Here is a 19,321-nt window from a genome sequence, read left to right on the forward strand (position 1 = left end):
TGCGGACCTGGCTGTAATGCTGGGTGAACCGTTCCCTAAGTTTACGCTTGATCTCCCCGATGTAGAGAAGACCACATCGGGTGCACCTGATGCAGTAAACTAGATTGGAAGAGAGGCAGGTGAACCTCTGTCTCACCTGGAAGGACTGTTTGGGCCCTGGATGGAGGTGACAAGGGTCGTGTACTGGCACAGTTGCAGGGGAGGGTACGTCGGGGTTCAGTGGCGGGGGTGGTGTGAACCAAGGACTGACAGAGGGATCGGTCATAGAGTCATAAAGTCATCAGACCCTTCGGTCCAACCCGTCCATGCCGACCAGATATATCAACCCAATCTAGTCCCACCTGCCAGCCTTGTGGTAGGCAGAGAAGAGTGGGGAGGGGAAGATGTTCTTGGTAATGATGCCAATTTGGAGTTGGCGGAAGCATTTGAGGATGATGCGTTGGCTATGGAGACTGGTGGGATGGTAGGTGAGGACAAGGAGGACTCTGTCTTTATTGCATTGGGGGTGTGGTTTAGAGCTGTGAAGTGGGGAATGGACGTGGTGGGGCGGAGTGCTGTCTGGATGACAGAGGGAGGAAAAGCACATTGTTCAAAATAGGTGGACATTTGGGATGCTCGTGAGTGGCATGTATCCTCATCTGAGCAAATGCGGCAAAGGTGGAGGAATTGGGAAAATGCAGTGGAGTTCTTGAAGGATATTGGTGGGAAGAGGTGTAATCCAGATAGTTATGAGAGTCTGTAGGTCTGTAGTAGATGTCTGTATGTCACATGGTCCATGCGTCGTACCATAGATTGACACGCTCAGTTACCCATACAGGCTACAAACATACAGGCAGATGCAGAATTTTAAAAGAATTAATGTCAAAGAATGAAGAGAACAGCTGAAGCAAAGTAAATGGAACTGGGATTGTTCAACAACACTTTAGAAGGGAATGGAAACAGATGGTTGGGAGGTCAGTGTTTAGTCTGGACCAGCAGCTGTGCCACAAGATGTCGAGTGAGCTAATAGAGGTGTCAAGGTCAGTGCGTTCACCACACACAAAAGAAGGGAGCAGAATAGAACTGTTGGGATACAAAGATACCTCCATACCCTGCCCAGACTGTGGTATCCTGTGTTGCTGAGAATATTGAATATGATTTTACAGGGAGAATGTGCAAACTACACATGGACAGTCATCCAAGGCTGGGATCAAACCCAGCCCCTGGTGCTGTGAGGCAGAATGCTAACCCCTGAGCCACTGTGCCAATGAATCACAGGCTGTAGCCAGGTCAGGAGGAAATGATCATTTGTGTGGCAGCTCTCTGAAGGATGAGGTCATGAGATAAGATCTTCTGCAGAAGACTCAAAGGAAGAATTTAATGGATTGGCATACAAGAGGATGCTAATGACGATACACACTGAAATGCTGGGTGGATTTAATGGTCAGGAAGGCTTCTCCTTTGGTCCAGGAGCATGGAAGACTCTGCTGCAAACCTGCACAGAGACCATTGCAGAGTCTCCTCTCCCCAGAGCATCTATTCCATCTCTCTGTTGTGTCATGGACACAGAGGCACAGCCACTGCTGCCCCCTACCTGTTACCACAAGTCAGCAGATGGTCAGATCTCCAAGGGAGAGTGCATCTGCATTTCAGAATCACAGAATCAGAATCACAGAATTGCCACTGTACAGAAGGACATTATTCAGTCCATCATACCTGCACTAGTTCTGTTCCCTAGTTCCAATCCACTGCCCTTTCCCCACATCCCTTCACCTCATTTCTGTCACATAATTATCTAATGACCTCCAACAACTCACTGCAGCACGTTGTTAAAAATGTATTCATTTATGGGCATAAGAATAACTAGTTGAAAAAACCCATCTGGTTCGCCAACATCTTTTAGGGAAGGAAACTTTCTTTCTTACCTGGTATGGACTCCATGTGACTCCAGATCCACAGCAATAATGCTTAACTGCAGTGAATGAATAATAAAAAAAAACTCTGCAGGAGTTGTTCAGAGTAGTGTCCTTGTCCCAACCGTTACCAGTTGCTTCACCATAACCCCTTTCATCACAAAGTCAGGAATAAAGTTGTTAGCTGATTACAGCACAATGTTCACCACCATTCAAGACATCTCAGATACTGAAGCGGCCTGTATCCATAAGCAATAACACCAGTGGTTGTTGGAGGTCAGTCATCTCAGCTCCAGGAGTTCCTCAGGGTAGTGTCCTAGGCCCAAACATCTTCAGCTGCTTCATCAATTACCTCCCCTCCATCATAAGGTCAGAAGTGGGGATGTTCGCTAATGATTATGCAATATTCGGCACCATCCACAACTCCTCAGACACTGAAACAGTCCATGTCCAAATGCAACAAGATCTGGACAAAAGATCTGGACAAAATTCAGGCTTGGACTGACAAGTAGCTAGTAACATTCATGCCATACAAATGCCAGGGAATAACCATTTCCAATAAGAGACAATCTGACCACTGTCCCTTAACATTCAATGGCAATACCATCACTGAATCCCCCACTATTCACATCCTGGGGATTACCATTAGTCAGAAAGACAACTGAAAAACAGTGGCTACAAGAGCAGATCAGAGGCTAGGAATACTCACCTCCTAACTTGCCAAAGCCTGTGCAAAGCCTACAAAGCACAAGTCCTGTGAGTGATGGAATATTCCCCACTTGACTGGATGGGTGCAGCTCCAGCAACTCTCAAAAATCTCAGCAACCCATTCAGGATAAAGCAGCCCACAAGATTGGTATCAGGCCCACAAGCATCCACTTCCTGCCCACCGGTGGTCAGTCTCAGCAAATGCATACAATCCACAAGAGTCGCTGCAGAAGTTCACTAAGATTCCTTAGACAGCATCTTTCAATTCCATTTTGAAGGACAAGAACAAGAGGCATATCCCCAGCAAGCTCCTATCTAAGCTAATCAACATCCTGACATTGCTGTTGCTTCACCGTCACTGCGTCCCTCCCTGGAATTCCCTCCCTAAAAGCATTGTGGGTCCACCTACAATACCTGGATTGCAGCGGTTCAAGAAGGCAACTCACCTCTACCTTCTCAAGACCAACTATAGATGAGCAATAAATGCTGACACAGCCAGCAATGCCCATGTCCCACAAGTAAATAAAATTACCTCAAATATCCTCTAATTTAAATAAGAAATGCTATAGGGAACTAATCAGATCATTAGCTAATTTGGTGCTTTCATCTAGGATTGCAACAAAACTGAGTGTCATCTATTCATTGCTTCTTGATATTTCTTTTTTTCAATCTTGACAACAATCTGCACTGTAGGACTTAGCCTTTAAATAAGTTTCTTTTAAATTTTACAGAAATATTTTGAGCCTACATATACCTATTTCAGGTGACAATGATGGTACAGCTTCGGTGAAATGGTTTGGTGAGCACGGTGGCTACATAATTAGCACTGCTGCTTCACAGCTCCAGGGATCCAGGCTGGATTCCAGCTGTCTGTGTGGAGTTTGTACATTCTTACCATGTCTGCATGGGTGCTCTGGTCTCTTTCCACGTTCCAAAGATGTGCAGATTAGGTGGATTCCTGATGAAGGCCTTTTGCCCAAAATGTCGATTTTCCTGCTCCTCGGATTGTGCCTGACCTGCTATGCTTTTCCAGCACCACTCTAATCTAGACTAGGATAGGTGGATTGCAATGCTAAATTGTCTCATAGTATCCAGGGATGTGCAGGTTAGGTGGAGCAGCTATGGTAAATGTTTGTTTACAGGGATAGGGTAGGGGGCTTGGGACTGGATGGGATGCTCTTCGGAGAGTCGATGCAGACATGATGGGCCAAATGACCTCTTTCAGCATTTTAGGGTTTCTACAATTCCATCTCAGTCAGGGATTCCCTTCAGTGTACAGGCTCATTAGGAAAGATACCTCTTGGAAAAGCCAATGGGTAATGAACTTTACATTTCTCTCCAAACCTTCGCTGAGTCCTTGCTAATACTTGGCAAAGACTTAGAGAAATCTGTTTTGTGCGTTTTCAGCAGGCTGCTGATGAGGAAGAAAAACAAAGACTTTCCTAAAAGGTAGGAAAAATATTTCATAATTCCCTTGCCGAAAGAAAAAAACATCTGGGAGAATATTTTATATGGAAATTATTCTTGTGACAATAAAATCTTCCCTCAAAAATGTCAGTTAAAAAATGAATCAGAAACAACTGAGAACTTTATAGATGAGTAACTATAGATTCACGTCTTCTAATGAAAATCTTTTTAGGACGAGGAAATGGTGGTTGTTAAATTCAAATGAATGGTTATGACATTATTATGAGTGAGATTTGGGGCTTCTAGGGCCATCCAAACAGGCCCAAAAATTGGGGTAGGATTGTCTTTTGGTAGAGGTAGCATCATTACTACACCGATAGCCTTTGCTGTCAAGGACCCCTCAATGAGGCAAAAGGTGTCCAGAAAGGATATCACATCCCAGGAGTCCACTTGACAACTATCAGGTTTCACTTCTCATGTGGTTACCTGGCCAACCCCAACCCACGGCAAAATGCCTGCAGAGACCAGATGTGGCCCTTCATTGGTATTTAAATGGCACAACTGAGCTCCGGAGGGGTGGCTCCCTGCCATCTCTCCTGCTGCTGACATAAGTGGGAAACAGGAAGATGTTGGGTACATTACCTGATATTTAGCCATTTCATTTGGTCAGCCTTCCCGCATCCTAGCATGTGTCCACAGGACTGGGAAATTCACCCTTCAGTGCATATTAGCACAGCCTGCTGACTTCTCTCCTTGTCAGCACTTAAGCTATATTCTCCCTAAATTTTCTCATTCAGTGCAAATCTGAGGGCTCTGATTTGTAATCCTTGATCCTGGGAGAACAACAGCAACAACAACACTCAATTAGGTTCTGGAATGAACGCTGAGGTATTGGTAGACTCTCTGAATTTTATGTCCCACAAGGTGGTAAGTGGCATAATTATTTTCTATTGTTAGAATATTTTTCCTCGTTCTTTCAGCAACCATGTCTATGATTACTTAGTTAAAAGTCATTTATGACTCACATAACTGTAACCAGGTTCAGTGAGTTTAACTGATTCAAATAACAGCAAGTGACCAGATATTTTGAAGGAATCACTTCTATGATTTCAATCTATATTTTTCTTTGACCACTTTTATCAAGTACAAGAATAAGAACTTAAATATTAAAACACCCTCCTGTGCCTTCCATATATATGATTTTTAAACTTGATTTGCTCAGCAGGACCTACAACCTGTTCGTTTTAATTCAAGTCATTTTTAATCGGGCCACAACTGAGGGAGTTTGCGATGAAGGAGTCTTCTAATCAGTTGCATATTCCTCAAAATAAAACCCTGCATGACTGCGCATAAAAATCAAAATTTTTCTTGTCATTCATTTCAGAAATTATTTTGTTTTTGAAATTTACAGCAGTATTTGCCTTTTCTCAGGTTAGTGTGGAGTACAGACCAGAGAGCATGTCTGCACGATGTAAGGTGATATGTCCTGATTACAGGTACAGTCTGTGTATTATTTTTCTCTGCTTGCCAGATGTCTTCTAGTTTTTTTATTCACATTTTTGTGGTGGGTTGTACCAGAGTTAAGGAATGTATCTTTCTGCATTTCTTGCTTGAAATGAACTCTGAGCAAGCCTGCAAATGATGATGAGAATTCTTAACCTGCTGAGTAAAGGCCAAACAGGCACAGGGTTGAGTCATTGTGATATTTTAAAGCTGAACATTATTTGTATGATATTTAAAACATTTGTTCAGAGCCAGGCTATGTGTTTGAGGATACCCATTTGCAGTTGAGAGTCTGGTGCTAGAAAAGCACAGCAGGTCAGGCAGCATCCGAGAAGCACGAGAATCAACGCTTCGGGCATCAGTCCTTCATCAGACAATTCCCGAAACATCAATTTTCCTGCTCCTCAGATGCTGTCTGACCTGCTGTTATTTTCCAGCACCACACTCTCGACTCTGATCTCCAGCATCTGCAGTCCTCACTTTGTCTAGTTGAGGACATTTGCAGCCAATGGAGGACTTGCAGCATTGTGGTAGCATCTGTGCCTCTGCACCAGAAGCTCTGCTTTTCAGACCCACCTCAGAGTTTGATGGGGATGGTAAGTTTTTATAACACATCCAAACAGGATGATAATCATTTAGTAAAATCCTTTTAATATATAAAAGGCTGGGACTAAGAATGGAAGAGTTCCCTGGTCAGCCAGAACTCAATAGCAGTGATATAGCAGACTCCAAGTACAGGTTCTTGCCATGACAGTCTCTCATTCCCAGGGACTGTCAGACACTCTAGCTACCAGTACTTGTCTGAAGCCACCTTTTGAAAAATCTTGAGTTTCTGTGTGATAAGTTATTTCAATTAAGGAGTTTGAACTATCTATTCCAGGTAGAGGATCAGCAATTATATAATCAAATGAAGGAACAAGCTCAAGAAGTTAAATGACTCACTTTGTACTTCTGTGCATGAATTCCGATGTTATTATTGTTAGGATATGGGGTAAACCCCTCTGCTAATTTAAACTAGCAACACGGATAAGATTCACCCCGTGCTGTAATCTGTTCAAATTCGAGAGGCAAAGAACTATCCAGAAATCACTATTTTAAAGTAAAAATTGACAACGTTTTTTAAGCCTAACAGAGAATACTAACTAACAACTATTTACAACTCCTTTCTCTTAAACCTACCATTACCTTCCCCTCTACAATTCTATTCTGATAACAAAATCCCACTTATGATTTACAGAAAAATAATCATGTTTCAAAACCAAACAGCTTTGCTGTGTTTCCTCTGTAGATTTTCCTCTGTAGATTCTCTCTCCAGGTCAGTTCCAATTTTTTTTCTGTGCAAACTTCATCTCCTGACAAGTACCTCTCAGCGAGCTCTTACTAGCGGCCCACATCTGTTGGTGTTTTGGCAGCTCTATTTGCCACTCTGCCTAACTGTTCAAAATGCCTCATATTTATACCACAAAACATCAGATCGTTTCATTGGTTTTAATATTATCAAAACACTAAATGCCAACTTGATTGGAGTTTGGTGTCTTGGGGCATAATTTAAACCGATTGGCCGAATTTGAATTTGTTTTTGTTTCATGGCAACCCATCTACTCTAGCTGTTACAACCAAATGTTACATTGTTACTCTCTGTGCTTCTCTAAGTCCTTGCTATCTCTCAAAGGTACAATACCCCCACACCTTCATAACACCTCCCCCCTTAAGAAAAAAATGAGCCATCATAATGAAAAGATGGCTTTTTTTTCCCTCTAATCCTGAACTATGATATCATGACATACATAAAGACAACTTTAATCTAAGTTCATAAAACCTTCCTCACACCTATATATAAAACATTGAAAAGGTGTATCTTATCGACACCTTATCAGTTAAATCCGTGATAATGCATCTGTGATTACATTCTTACAACCCACAACATGCACAATATGTCAATTGAAAATCTGTAACATAAGACTCCAACAAGGTAGTTTCATCTTCTTGTCTTTAACGCGGTATAAGGACGTAAGAGGATTGTGATCCATGTACACAACCGTCTCCAACACATTGTTTGTGACATATATATTAAAATGTTGTAAGGCCAGTACCAAACTCAATTGTTCTTTTTCAATCATGGAGTATTTCCTCTGGTGGATATTGAGTTCCCTCAAAAGTATTCAAATGACAGTTCAATCCTATCATCACCTTTCAGTAGCAGTACAGTTCCAACTCCTATGTCACCAGCATCGATGGCAACTTTAAAAGGTTTTGAAAAGTTTGGAGTAGTTAGAACTGGTGCGATGGTTAATATTGCTTTCAAATGATCAAATGCCTCCTGCCATTGTTCTGTCCATTGAAATTTTGTGTTCTTCTTCAGCAAATTGCTTTACAGTGCCACTGCACTGCTGAAGGTTACAACAAACGTCTGATAGAATCCACTGAATCCTACAAATCGAAGCATCTCTTTCTTTGAGGTTGGTCATGGAAATCCTCAATGGCCTTTGTCTTTGCATTACATGGGATCAACCTTCCATGACCAATGTTATGTCCCAAGAATGTCATTCTGCTTTCACGAATTCAGTTTTGTTTAAGTTTATTACCAGTTTTGCCTCTTGCAGTCATTCAAAGAGCTCTGCTAACTGTGCCATGTGATCTTTCCAGGACTTACTAAAGGTCACTACATCATCCAAATAGACTATACAGTTTGTTAACCCAGCCACAACTCTGTTCATGGGTTTTTGGCAGGTGTGTTCTTTATTACAAAGGGCATAACTTTAAATTGATTGAGCCCATTTGGGGTTACAAATGCGGAAATTTATTTCGCCATCTCTGATAAATGTACCTGCCAATAATCACGCAGTCAGTCTAACTTGGTGATGTAACTGGCTTGTCCAACTTTCTTGATACAAACTTCCAATCTCAGAATTGGATATGAGTTCGATTTTATAACGGCATTGACCTTCTGACAATCCATGCTAAATCGTTGAGTCCCTTCCAATTTGGGAACTAAGACAAATGGTATACACCATTCTGGCTCAGTTCGATGATGTCAGATATTTATATCCCAAAACATCGGATCATTTCATTGGTTTGAATATTATCAAAATACTAAATTCAACTTGATTGGTGTTTGGTATTTTGGGGCTTAACTTAAACTAATTGGTTGAATTTAAATTTGTTTTTGTCTCATGGCTACCCAGCTAGTCTAGCTGTTTTGACCAAATATTACATTGTTACCTTGTTCCAGACTCTCTGTACTTCTCTAAGTCTTTGCTAGCTTTTCAACTCTCTTAAAGGTACAGTACACCTGTACACTACACCTTCAGAACAATATTGTCTGCCCAAGTGCTTCTTTCTATTGTTTCCCTACAATTACATGCGCAGGTTTTATAGGATTAAGCTTCCTGATGTAACTAAAACTTTCAGTGTGAAATGTAATTGTCACCTGACTCACAAATGGCTTATGACAACCTGTTTACTCGCTGAGTTCCTCATTTTTCCTCTATACCTCTGTTTGTTTACTATATTTATGCTGACCAGGATATCAAAACCCAATGTAAATAATTTTACTCACTGCTTTTGAGCAGTGCTTTTTCAGAACTATGTATCCATTTTAAAAAGGCTCATGTCCTCTCCTGACCACAAATTGTACAATAGAATTTGTTCTACAATGTAAATGCTTTCGTTTAAAATACAAATGTGTAAAACACACTTCGTTATTTCCTACACTATAATTATTTTAGACCTATTCTTTCACTTTTTCTGACGGAGTCATAGAGTCATAGTGTTATGGACCAGGCCAGAGCCCCTCAAAACATTTCAGGAAAGTAGCCCAGACCCTAACTTTGTCAGTTGTTTTAAGCAGGTGTATAGCGGATTATCCGGGAGAGATGCAGCTGGCCCAGTTAGTTTTAAACAAAATGGAATTTATTTGCAAGATTACCGAATGAAACACTGAGAAACACAAAGAGAACAGGATGTAGAATAACTTAACCAATTCAAAAACCCAACAGACTATCCCAAATTAATGATGCTGTTCCAAATTCCTGCAAAAATCGACATAAACCAATGTTGGCAAAAAAAAATTATACACAGGGTCTTACAGGGGAGATGTCAGAGAGAGTGAGGATCAGCATGGATCTGCTTCTTTGGGCCTAGCAGCTTCACAAGTGACTACTTGCTAAAACCAGACCTAAATCAGAGAAAAGCTGAGCTAGGAGAACTGGCTACTCCCCTTTCATTGTACAAGTATTTTTGTTAAACTTCAAAGTCTTTTGCCTGAGGCAGTATCTGATTGGCTCTAAAACCCATTGAAACCAGACCCTCAGCAACTCTACGTTTATGACCCCTCTGAAAAAAAACGTAAACTTGTTAAAGGAGCAGCATCATCACACCTCCCCCTTTAAAAGATGGCTTCATTTTAAAACTCCTTAATTCTAAATTGTTAGTATGCTACAACACCCATATACATTACATTGACTATAAACATGCAAACATGTACTACTAAATTTTGTTCCAACCTGTTTCACACCTGCAACCGAACGCCTCCGTTTCTCATTCAAGTCTTGACAATGCATTGACAATCACATCCTGCCACATCAAATTGAATGGCTATAACAACAAGCTCCACCTAAGCAGTCTGGACATTTTGTGCTTAAATTTCTCCACAAACTTCAATGGGTTATGATCAGTGTATATGATTTTCTCAGATACAGTACTGGTAACATAAACATAGAAATGTTATTACGCCAATACCAAACTCAAAGACTCCTTCTCAACTGTTGACTATTTGTGCTGATGAGTATTCGATTTCCTAAAGAATTACCTGATATGTCTTTCTATTTTCTCATTGTCTTCTTGTAAGAGCACAGCACCAACACCCACATCACTCGCATCAATAGCCACTTTGAATGGCTCTGTATAATTAGACATGACTAATACTGGGGCAGTGATTAACACAGCTTTCAGGCTGTAAAATGCCTTCTGACACTCCACTGTCCACTAAAACTTTTTGCCTTTCTTTAGCAATTCAGTGAATGCGACAGACACACTGCTAAAGTTTGGTACAAATTTTTGATAAAATCTATTCAATTCCAGCAGTACTGCTGTTTTTGTTGATGGTATGGGAAATGCCCAAATTACTTCTGTTTTTGCATTTGTCCAAGTCCAATAACGTGGCCCAGGAATGTGACTTGGGCTTTGGCAAATTCACTTTTAGCCAGATTTATCACCAAGCCTGCGTACTGAAGTTGATTGAACAATTCTGTTGCAGATGTTCCTTCCATGTGTGACTAAAAATCACCAGGTTATCAATATAAACTACACAATTGGGTAACCAGGAAATGACCTTATTGGTCAGTCTCTGAAATGTGGCCGGCACATTTTTCATAGCAAATGGCATGACTTTAAACTGATAAAGTCCATTTGGCGTTATGAAAGCCAAGATTGTCTTCGGTCTTTTGGACAAAGGTACTTGCCAGTATCCTCTGAGCAAATCCAACTTAGAAATATAAGTTGCTTGTCCCACCTTCTCAACTGTCTTTCAAAAGTAGAATAAGATATGCATCAGTCTTTGTAACTGCATTGACTTTGCATTGTCCACACATAACTGTTGCATACCATCCGGTTTTGGCACCAATACTATGGGTGACCTCCAGCCACTGTAACTCACTTTGATCATGTCATCTTGGAGCATGCGTTCAATCTCTTTTTGAACCTGTGGGAACCTTAGAGAGCTTTGCCTATAATTGCTTACTCACAACAGCATCTTCTATATCTATATCTTGCATAATTAGGTTAGTACTTCCCAGCTTATTTCCACATATCTCCCCATGTGATTGTAATAACTCTTTCAGGTCATTTCAATTTTCCTCTGGAAGGTAACTCAATAATTTATCCCAATTTTTGACAACTTCCTCATTGTCCAATCTAATTTGAGGAATGTCCAATTCAGAATCCTCTGAACTTGTTTCTTCACCCTGTGTTGTAACCAATGTCACAGTCTCCTTTTGCTTTCCTTCCCTGTCAAACTACCTTTTGAGCATATTTACATGACACTGTAAGATTTGTCTGTCTGGAGTCCTTATCAAATAGTTCACCTCGCTTAACTTCCTTTTGACTTGATAAGATCCACTAAACCTTGCTTTTAAAGGTTCACCTATCACTGGAAGTAACACAAACACCTAATCCCCGATAGCAAAATTGTGAATTTTTGATTTCTTGTTTGCTTCCTGTTTCACCGTATTCTGTGAGACTTTTAAATGCTGAGAGTGTGTGGTGCTGGAAAAGCACAGCAGGTCATACAGCATCTGAGGAGCAAGAGAATTGATATTTCGGGCAGGAGCCTGTCTTTTCTAGCACCACACACTCTTGACTCTGATCTCCAGCATCAGCAGTCCTCACTTTCTCCTACTTTGAAATGCTGTCTATCCAACTCCCTTGCTCTAGTTAATCATTCCCTAAAATTTGACAGTGTCCAAATATATTGTTTTTGAAGTCTGACTTACCAATCTCTCCTTAATCAACTTGAGTAGTCCTCTCACTTCACTGCCCAAAGACTACTTCAAGTGGACTGAATTTGATCGATTCATTTGGTGTATCTCTGATCACAATTAAGTACAAATGGAATTCCCTAGTCCCAATCATCCGGATAGTCTTGGCTATAAGCCCTCAACATGGTCTTTAATGTCTAATGTCACCTTTCTGGCAGTCTCTGTGACTCTGGATGGTACACAGTAGATTTGAATTGTTTTATTCCTAAGCTCTCCATAACTTCCTTGAATAATTTTGATGTAAAGTTTGACCCTTGATCTGATTGTATCTCTGTGGATAGTCTTTATCTAGTGAAAAATTTCAGAAACTCCTCCATAATACTTTTAGCTGTGATATTACATAAAGGAATGGCCTCTGGAAATCTAGTGGACACACCCATTGTTGTTAACAAATACTTCCCACTTTTTGTTTTAGATAGGTGTCCTGCGCAATCAATTAAGACTCTTGTAAAAAGTTCCTCAAATGCAGGAATAGGTATTAAAGGTGAAGGTTTTATTATTGCCTGTGGTTTCCCAATTACCTGACATGTATGACTTGTCTGGCAAAATTCAATGACATCCTTGTGCAGTCCAGGCCAATCTTTTGTTTTTTGCCTGGGTTTTTCTTAACCCTAAATGACCACCCACTGGTAGTTAATGTGGCAACTGGCAACACATCTTTCTATAACCCACTGGCAATACAATTTGATGAACATCTGCCCATTTCTCATATGCCTGAATATGTGATGGTCTCCATTTCCTCATTAAGACATTATTATTAAGATTAGTAGCATTCAGCGATACATTTGGATTCTTTCTCTGTGTATGCCTTTTGATAAGATCCCTTTAAACTTGCATCCTTCTGCTGTAACTCAGTTAATTTATCTGAACTTAAGATGTTTGCTTTGTCATCTATCTGCTCCTAGTTTGTGTCAACCATCTGATCAAACAGGGTCTCTGCTAATTCCACTTCAACTTTCTTGTCAATACTTTCTAATCACTCCTGTTTCCCCTGGTGAATTTCTGATCTCATTATCACAGAGTGAGGAAAAATCCCACGATATATGTCCTGCAGTAGTTCAGTTGGCTGAGTTTCCACTGGCATTTTAACCACAGTAAGCAGCACTCCTACCTGTGAACCAGCTATATTGTTAGCAAGGACAAATTGTATTCCTGGATCTGAGAGTTTGTCCAGTACTTCTACCACAACTTCTCCACTCTTCACTGGACACTTGAACCTCACTTTACATAATTGAGTGCTTCTTGTCTCATTATGAATTCCCATTACTAGTACCTCTTTTGGCAATAGTCCTCAGCTTTCAACATCAAAGATTGATACAATCCTATATGTCTTAATATTGTAACCTTTTCACCTGCTGTCCTGGCTTATGCAAGAGTTCCTCCTTAAATTCCTGAAATGTTGTTTGTCGGCTTCTGTCACAAGCTCCTATGCACTTTAATGGCTCTTCATACACCTCAGATACCTCCTCTGATAGTGGTGCGAATACCTCACTACATCTACCGAAAAGTTTTGTTTGGATCAACAAAATCCACATGGTCACTGCATTTGTTTAGTCACCTTTTCAAATGAGATGAAAAAGGCTTCCACATCCTTCTCATCAAATTTAGGCAATGCATGCATATATTTAAATAGATCCTCACCAGGACCTTTGGCTACTATGAGTTTGCTCACCCTCACTCTGTTCCTCACTAAACTTACCTTCAGCCTTCATTTTCATCCTTTTAAGCTGGCTTTCCTGTCTAAGTGCCAATATCTGAAGTTCAAATCTGAAGGACGTAACCATAAAGTGTATAAATACTACCCTCATTTGTCTTTCCAAAATACAGCACATCACATTTTTTTAAATTAAACATCAGCTGCCACTCCTGACCATGTTGGTCCATCTGATCAAGATCCCGTTGTATTCTGAGATGACCTTTTTTGCTACACCTCCAATTGTTCAAAGTTTTCTTTTGTGCGATGAGAGAACTGAGCACTTGCAATAATTACAGGCAGTGAAAAATGCAAATGAATAACTGGACCAAGAATTCTTGCATCCATGTTGCGCTAAGGCAAATGTAGGAAATTTGTCATTTGTCAATTGCTTCCCATTATAATAGGCTTGCTCAACTCACGTTGGAGGTGTTATACTTTAACATCCCTGTGGTGTGGTACAAATTACTTCAGGTTGTAGTATACTATATTGTTGCATTATGTATTTTCTTTTGTTCAATTGGACATGGAATGAGTGAATTGCCTTATAAGGCAAGGTTAGACAGGCTAGGTCTGTATTGTCTGGGGTTCAGAGAGTCAGAGGTGACTTAATTTTAACATTTAAGAACCTGAGGAGACTTGACTGGGTGGCAGTGGAAAGAATGTTTATTCCTGTGAGAAGATCTAGAAAAAGGGGTCATAGTTTCAAAACAGAAGGGTGCTAATTTAAACAGACACAAGGTTACATTATTTTTCTCTCAGAGACTTGTGAGTCTTTTAACTCCTCTGCCTCAAAAGGCTGTGGATGCAGAATATTTGAATATTTTTAAGGCGGGGCTAGATATATTGTTGAACAAATATAGGAATTGCTGAAGAAACGCAGCAGGTCTGGCAGCGTCTGTGAACAGAAAGCAGAGTTAACATTTCAGGTTCAGTGACCCATCTTCAGAGAAGGGTCTGAAGGCTCTGAATGTTGTGGCAAATTATCCATCTCCATTCCCCCAATGCTTGTTCAACATCTACAAGATAGGACTCAACACTCAAGAAGCCAACAAACTTGACTCCATCCAGGACAAATGAAGCTGCTTAATTGACCCCATCCACCACTCTTAATATTCACTCCTTCACCACCAACTCACAATAGCAGGAGTGTACATCATCTACTAGTTGCACTGCAGTAACTCATCAAGAATCCACTGACAGCATCATAAACCACGCATGACCTCAACCAAACAGAAGGATAAGGACAGCAGATGCATAGGAATGTCACCACCTGAAAATTTCTCTTCAAGCCTCTTGCCTTCCAGACTTGGGACTACATTGACTTTCCTTGACTGTTGCAGGGTAAATATCCTCGAAGTCCATCCGAACAGAACTATGGATCTGCCTATACTACAAAGACTCCAGTAGTTTACAAAGGCAGCTCACTACCACCTTTCCAAAGCATTTAAAATTGGATAATAAATGCTGGCCAACACTATATCTCCTTGGTTGTTGAATAAATCTTTCTGGAAAGCCTCCATGGGCGGTGAATGTGAACATAAGCTGAACAACTTTGTTTATGAGCTCCCCATCTGAAAAATCACATAATAGAAAATAGAACCTAAAACAATGCAGCCGAAGAACGTGCCCTTCTGCCCACCATATTGTGCTGAACATGACACCAAATTAAGATAATCCCTTCTGCCTACATTTCCTCCCATTCCTTGCATATTCATGTACTTATCTAAAAGTCCCTTAAATGCCCCAATTATATCTGCCCCCCTCACTACCTCGGTAACATGTTCCAGACTCTTACCACTTTCTATGTAAAAAACTTGCCCTCACATCTCATATGAACTTTCCCCCTTTCACCTTAGATGCATGCCCCCTAGTATTAGACATTTCAATCATGGGAAAATGATTCTAACTGTCAACCGTATCTATTCATCTCATAATTTTATAGACTTCTATCAAATCTCACCTCAGCCTCCACTGCTCTAGAGAAAACAACCCAAGCTTTTCTAGCCTCTCCTTATAGCTCAGAATCTCGAATCCCAGCAGCATGCTGCTAAACTTCTTCTGCACCTTCTTCAAAGCCTCCATAGCCTATCAGTTTGTGGCAACCAGAATTGAATGCAATATTCTAAGTGTGGCCTTACCAAAGTCTTATAAAGTTGCAACGTGGCATCCCGACTCTTGTACTCAATTCTCCAACCAAGGCAAGCATGCTATGCCTTCTTTACCACCACATCTACTTGTGTGGCCACTTTCAGAGAGCTATGGGTTTGAACACCTAAATCCCTCTGTATGTCAATGCTGCCATTTACACTATACTTTTCCTTAAATATTTGATCTCCCAAGTGCAGCATGTCACACTTACCCAAATGAAACTCCATCTGCCATTTCTCTACCTATATCTGCAACTGATTTATATCCTGCTGTGTCCTTTGACTACCTTCTATAGAATCCACATGTCCTCCGGTCTTTGTGTCATCTGCAAATTTACTAACCCAACCATCTATAATTTCATCCAAATCATTGACATATATCACAAACAATAATGATACATTTTCCTTGCATCTGGTTACTAAGTGTTCCATTGATTCTGTAAGATTCTGACTGAATACTTGGATTCAAATTGATGAAAATGGAAGCTTAATCAAACTCTAAATTGATCTTCTAATATGGTTCATAGCTTTTGAGGATCCTTTAGCTCATTGGCTCTTAATTCTGACATGTTAAATAGATTAGATTAGATTACTTTTATGTGGAAACAGTCCCTTTGGCCCAACAAGTCCACGCCGACCCGCCGAAGAGCAACCCACCCATACCCCTACATTTACCCTTTACCTAACACTACGGGCAACTTAGCATGGCCAATTCACCTAATCTGCACATCTTTGGACTGTGGGAGGAAACCAGAGCACCCGGAGGAAACCCACGCAGACACGGTGAGAATGTGCAAACTCCACACAGACAATTGCCCGAGGTGTGAATTGAACCCAGGTCTCCGATGCGGTGAGGCAGCAGTGCTAGCGCCCATGCTGCCCACTGTAGGTGTAGACCTTAGTTCCTAATTGTGAAACAAATATTAAAGGCTTGTGTTTCTGCATCAACTATACCCAAATCTAAAAACCATAGTTTTGAACGGTGTTTGAATATTTTACATTCTTTTAGGCCTGCTGAGTCCAGTTGAAATAACAAAGTTTTGTGCACATCCTAACTATAGACCTTTGACCTTTCCATGCTTGCTGTTGATCCAGCTCACACCCTGATCATTTACCTTTCATAAGTGAATTAAATTGGCTTCTCACAAGGGATTTGTCTTCTTCATGTAAGTTTGTTTTCAACACACTTTGATGCTGTAATAAACAAAGACATTGACAGTTGACTCATGAAGGTCAGCACCACTGAATACTATTATCCTTTCACTTCAAATTAACTTGCTTTTAAACTATTCAAGCACAATAAGTCTCATCAGCACAATGTTTCCCACCAGTGTTCACCATGTCATATCGATAATGGTATAATGAACAACCACTTGTCTTAGTGTGTTAATTTACTTAAAGCATTAAAATGCACACAATTTGTGAAACATATATTACAGAAACCAACTAATTTTTCTGTATGTGCAGCTTATGGATCGACAGTAGGTTAACTGCCAGGCAGGGTCATGTGCACTCAGCACATAAAGTCCTTAATGGTGAACCTTAAATGCAAAATATAAGTAATACATGATCCAGAAGAAAATTAATTAAATGTCAATGAAAAGTGACAGGCAATATTCCTGCATATAAGAAAGCAAATATTAGCAATTCTCTTGTTTAAGTAATGGAGTTTATATAGATCTTAATTTTATCAAGAAAATAGATGAAGTTAAGCAGCAAGAATGTACAAGTCACTTCAAAAAAGCTTTTCTCTAATTGTCTACTAGCTTAGGAAGATAGTAGTTCAGGTATAGTTTTGCAAAAAAAAATGCAAAACATGTTTTAGTCTGAGGAAGATATAATTCCCACTTATTACACAGTTCAACATCAGTTAAAAGAAGTGACCAAGATAGGAATCATTTCTCCTCTCATTAAGCTAACACAGTGTTATTCTAAAATGGTTCCAGTCTCTAATCTTGACAGAACTAAACCAAACAGTACTTTCCCAATTGTATAGACTTAACATAATAAACCTGTAGCAAGAGACTTCATCTGATGTCTTAAGTAGGTGAAAACGTATGAAAGTTGTCCAATCAGTTATGAGGATTGATGGAAGAAATTGGAGCTGTTCTGCTTGGACAGAACAAGGCTAATGGACGTTGATAGAGATTTTCAAAATCATGAGCAGGTTGAATAGAGTAGATAGGGAGAAACTGTTCCCACTCTAAAGGAAAAAGGAAAATGGGCTAGATTAAAAGTGATGTGCAAACAACGCAAGCAATGTGAGAAAATACCTTTCTCATACATCAAGTAGTTAGGTTATGTAATGCCCTGCACCAATATTTGGTAGAGGCAGGTTCAATTGAGGTATTCAAGAGGGAACTGGATGATTATTTTGCTAGATAAGGTCAGACAGCACCCGAGGAGCAAGACATTCAATGTTTTGGGCAAGAGCCCTTCAAGGCTGAATGGCCTCCTTTTGTGCCATAACAATTCTGTGATTCTGAAGTATCATATTCACTAAGCTGTGTGAGAACAGCAGCTTTTGGAAAAGCACTTGTGCATGAGAAGTCAAAATTACAGACAAAATTTAGCACTCTTTTTGGAAGACCTTATTGTAGTAATTTAACATTTAGAACCTTAGATTTTCCAAAGAACAACATTTAATGTTCCATAAGGTCTTAAAGGTGTGAGATGGATCTTAAAGGAGTGAGATGCCATATGACATCATCTTAGTCCATAGAGAATCACAGTTCATGACATGAGGGTTAGACCATTTTTGAACCAGCTATAAGGGAAAAGTCTGACACTTAACGATAAATGTGAATTCCCAAAATATATATTCTCGATCATATTACTAATAGCAAGGGCATAATGTCAGACCTGAGGCAAGAGACGAGAGCTATTAGTGATTTTTTTTGCCCAAGATCTACAAGGATTCCTTGGATTGGCTAATCAGCTGGTAAACTTTCTGCATTATCTACTGCAACTTGTTGAATCCTTAAAACAACTACAAGCATAATCTTGCACATCAAAAATAGGCAAGTATAAAGGAAATATTTTAGTACTGTGCGTGCATTGATCAGCACAATGTTGGAGTCATCCTCACTAAACTCTGCAGAGATGCTGGCCTTTTCATTAACAGACTCTCAGCCTTGGTTTTCCCTCACCAGTTCTGTAACATGCTCCTTAGTGGAGGGGAGGGATCAAGGTTTGAGACCCCCTCTTTCATTCTTCTTTCACTCATGCCAGTTGTCAGTTGTTTTCTCTTGCAGGCAAACTGAAAGATTGGGTGCTATCCTAAAGAGTCCATATCTGCTAAATGAGCTTACATGTCTATGATCTGTGCCCTCCTGTACACACTCTGCTAAATGTTCCACATACACTTCCTGCTACTGATGCAACTTGCAGAGTATGAAGTGTTGGTCACATTTAGTCTACTTTTCACATGGT

The sequence above is a fragment of the Hemiscyllium ocellatum genome, chromosome 10 (genome assembly GCF_020745735.1).
Source record: "Hemiscyllium ocellatum isolate sHemOce1 chromosome 10, sHemOce1.pat.X.cur, whole genome shotgun sequence".
Lineage (NCBI taxonomy): Eukaryota > Metazoa > Chordata > Chondrichthyes > Orectolobiformes > Hemiscylliidae > Hemiscyllium > Hemiscyllium ocellatum.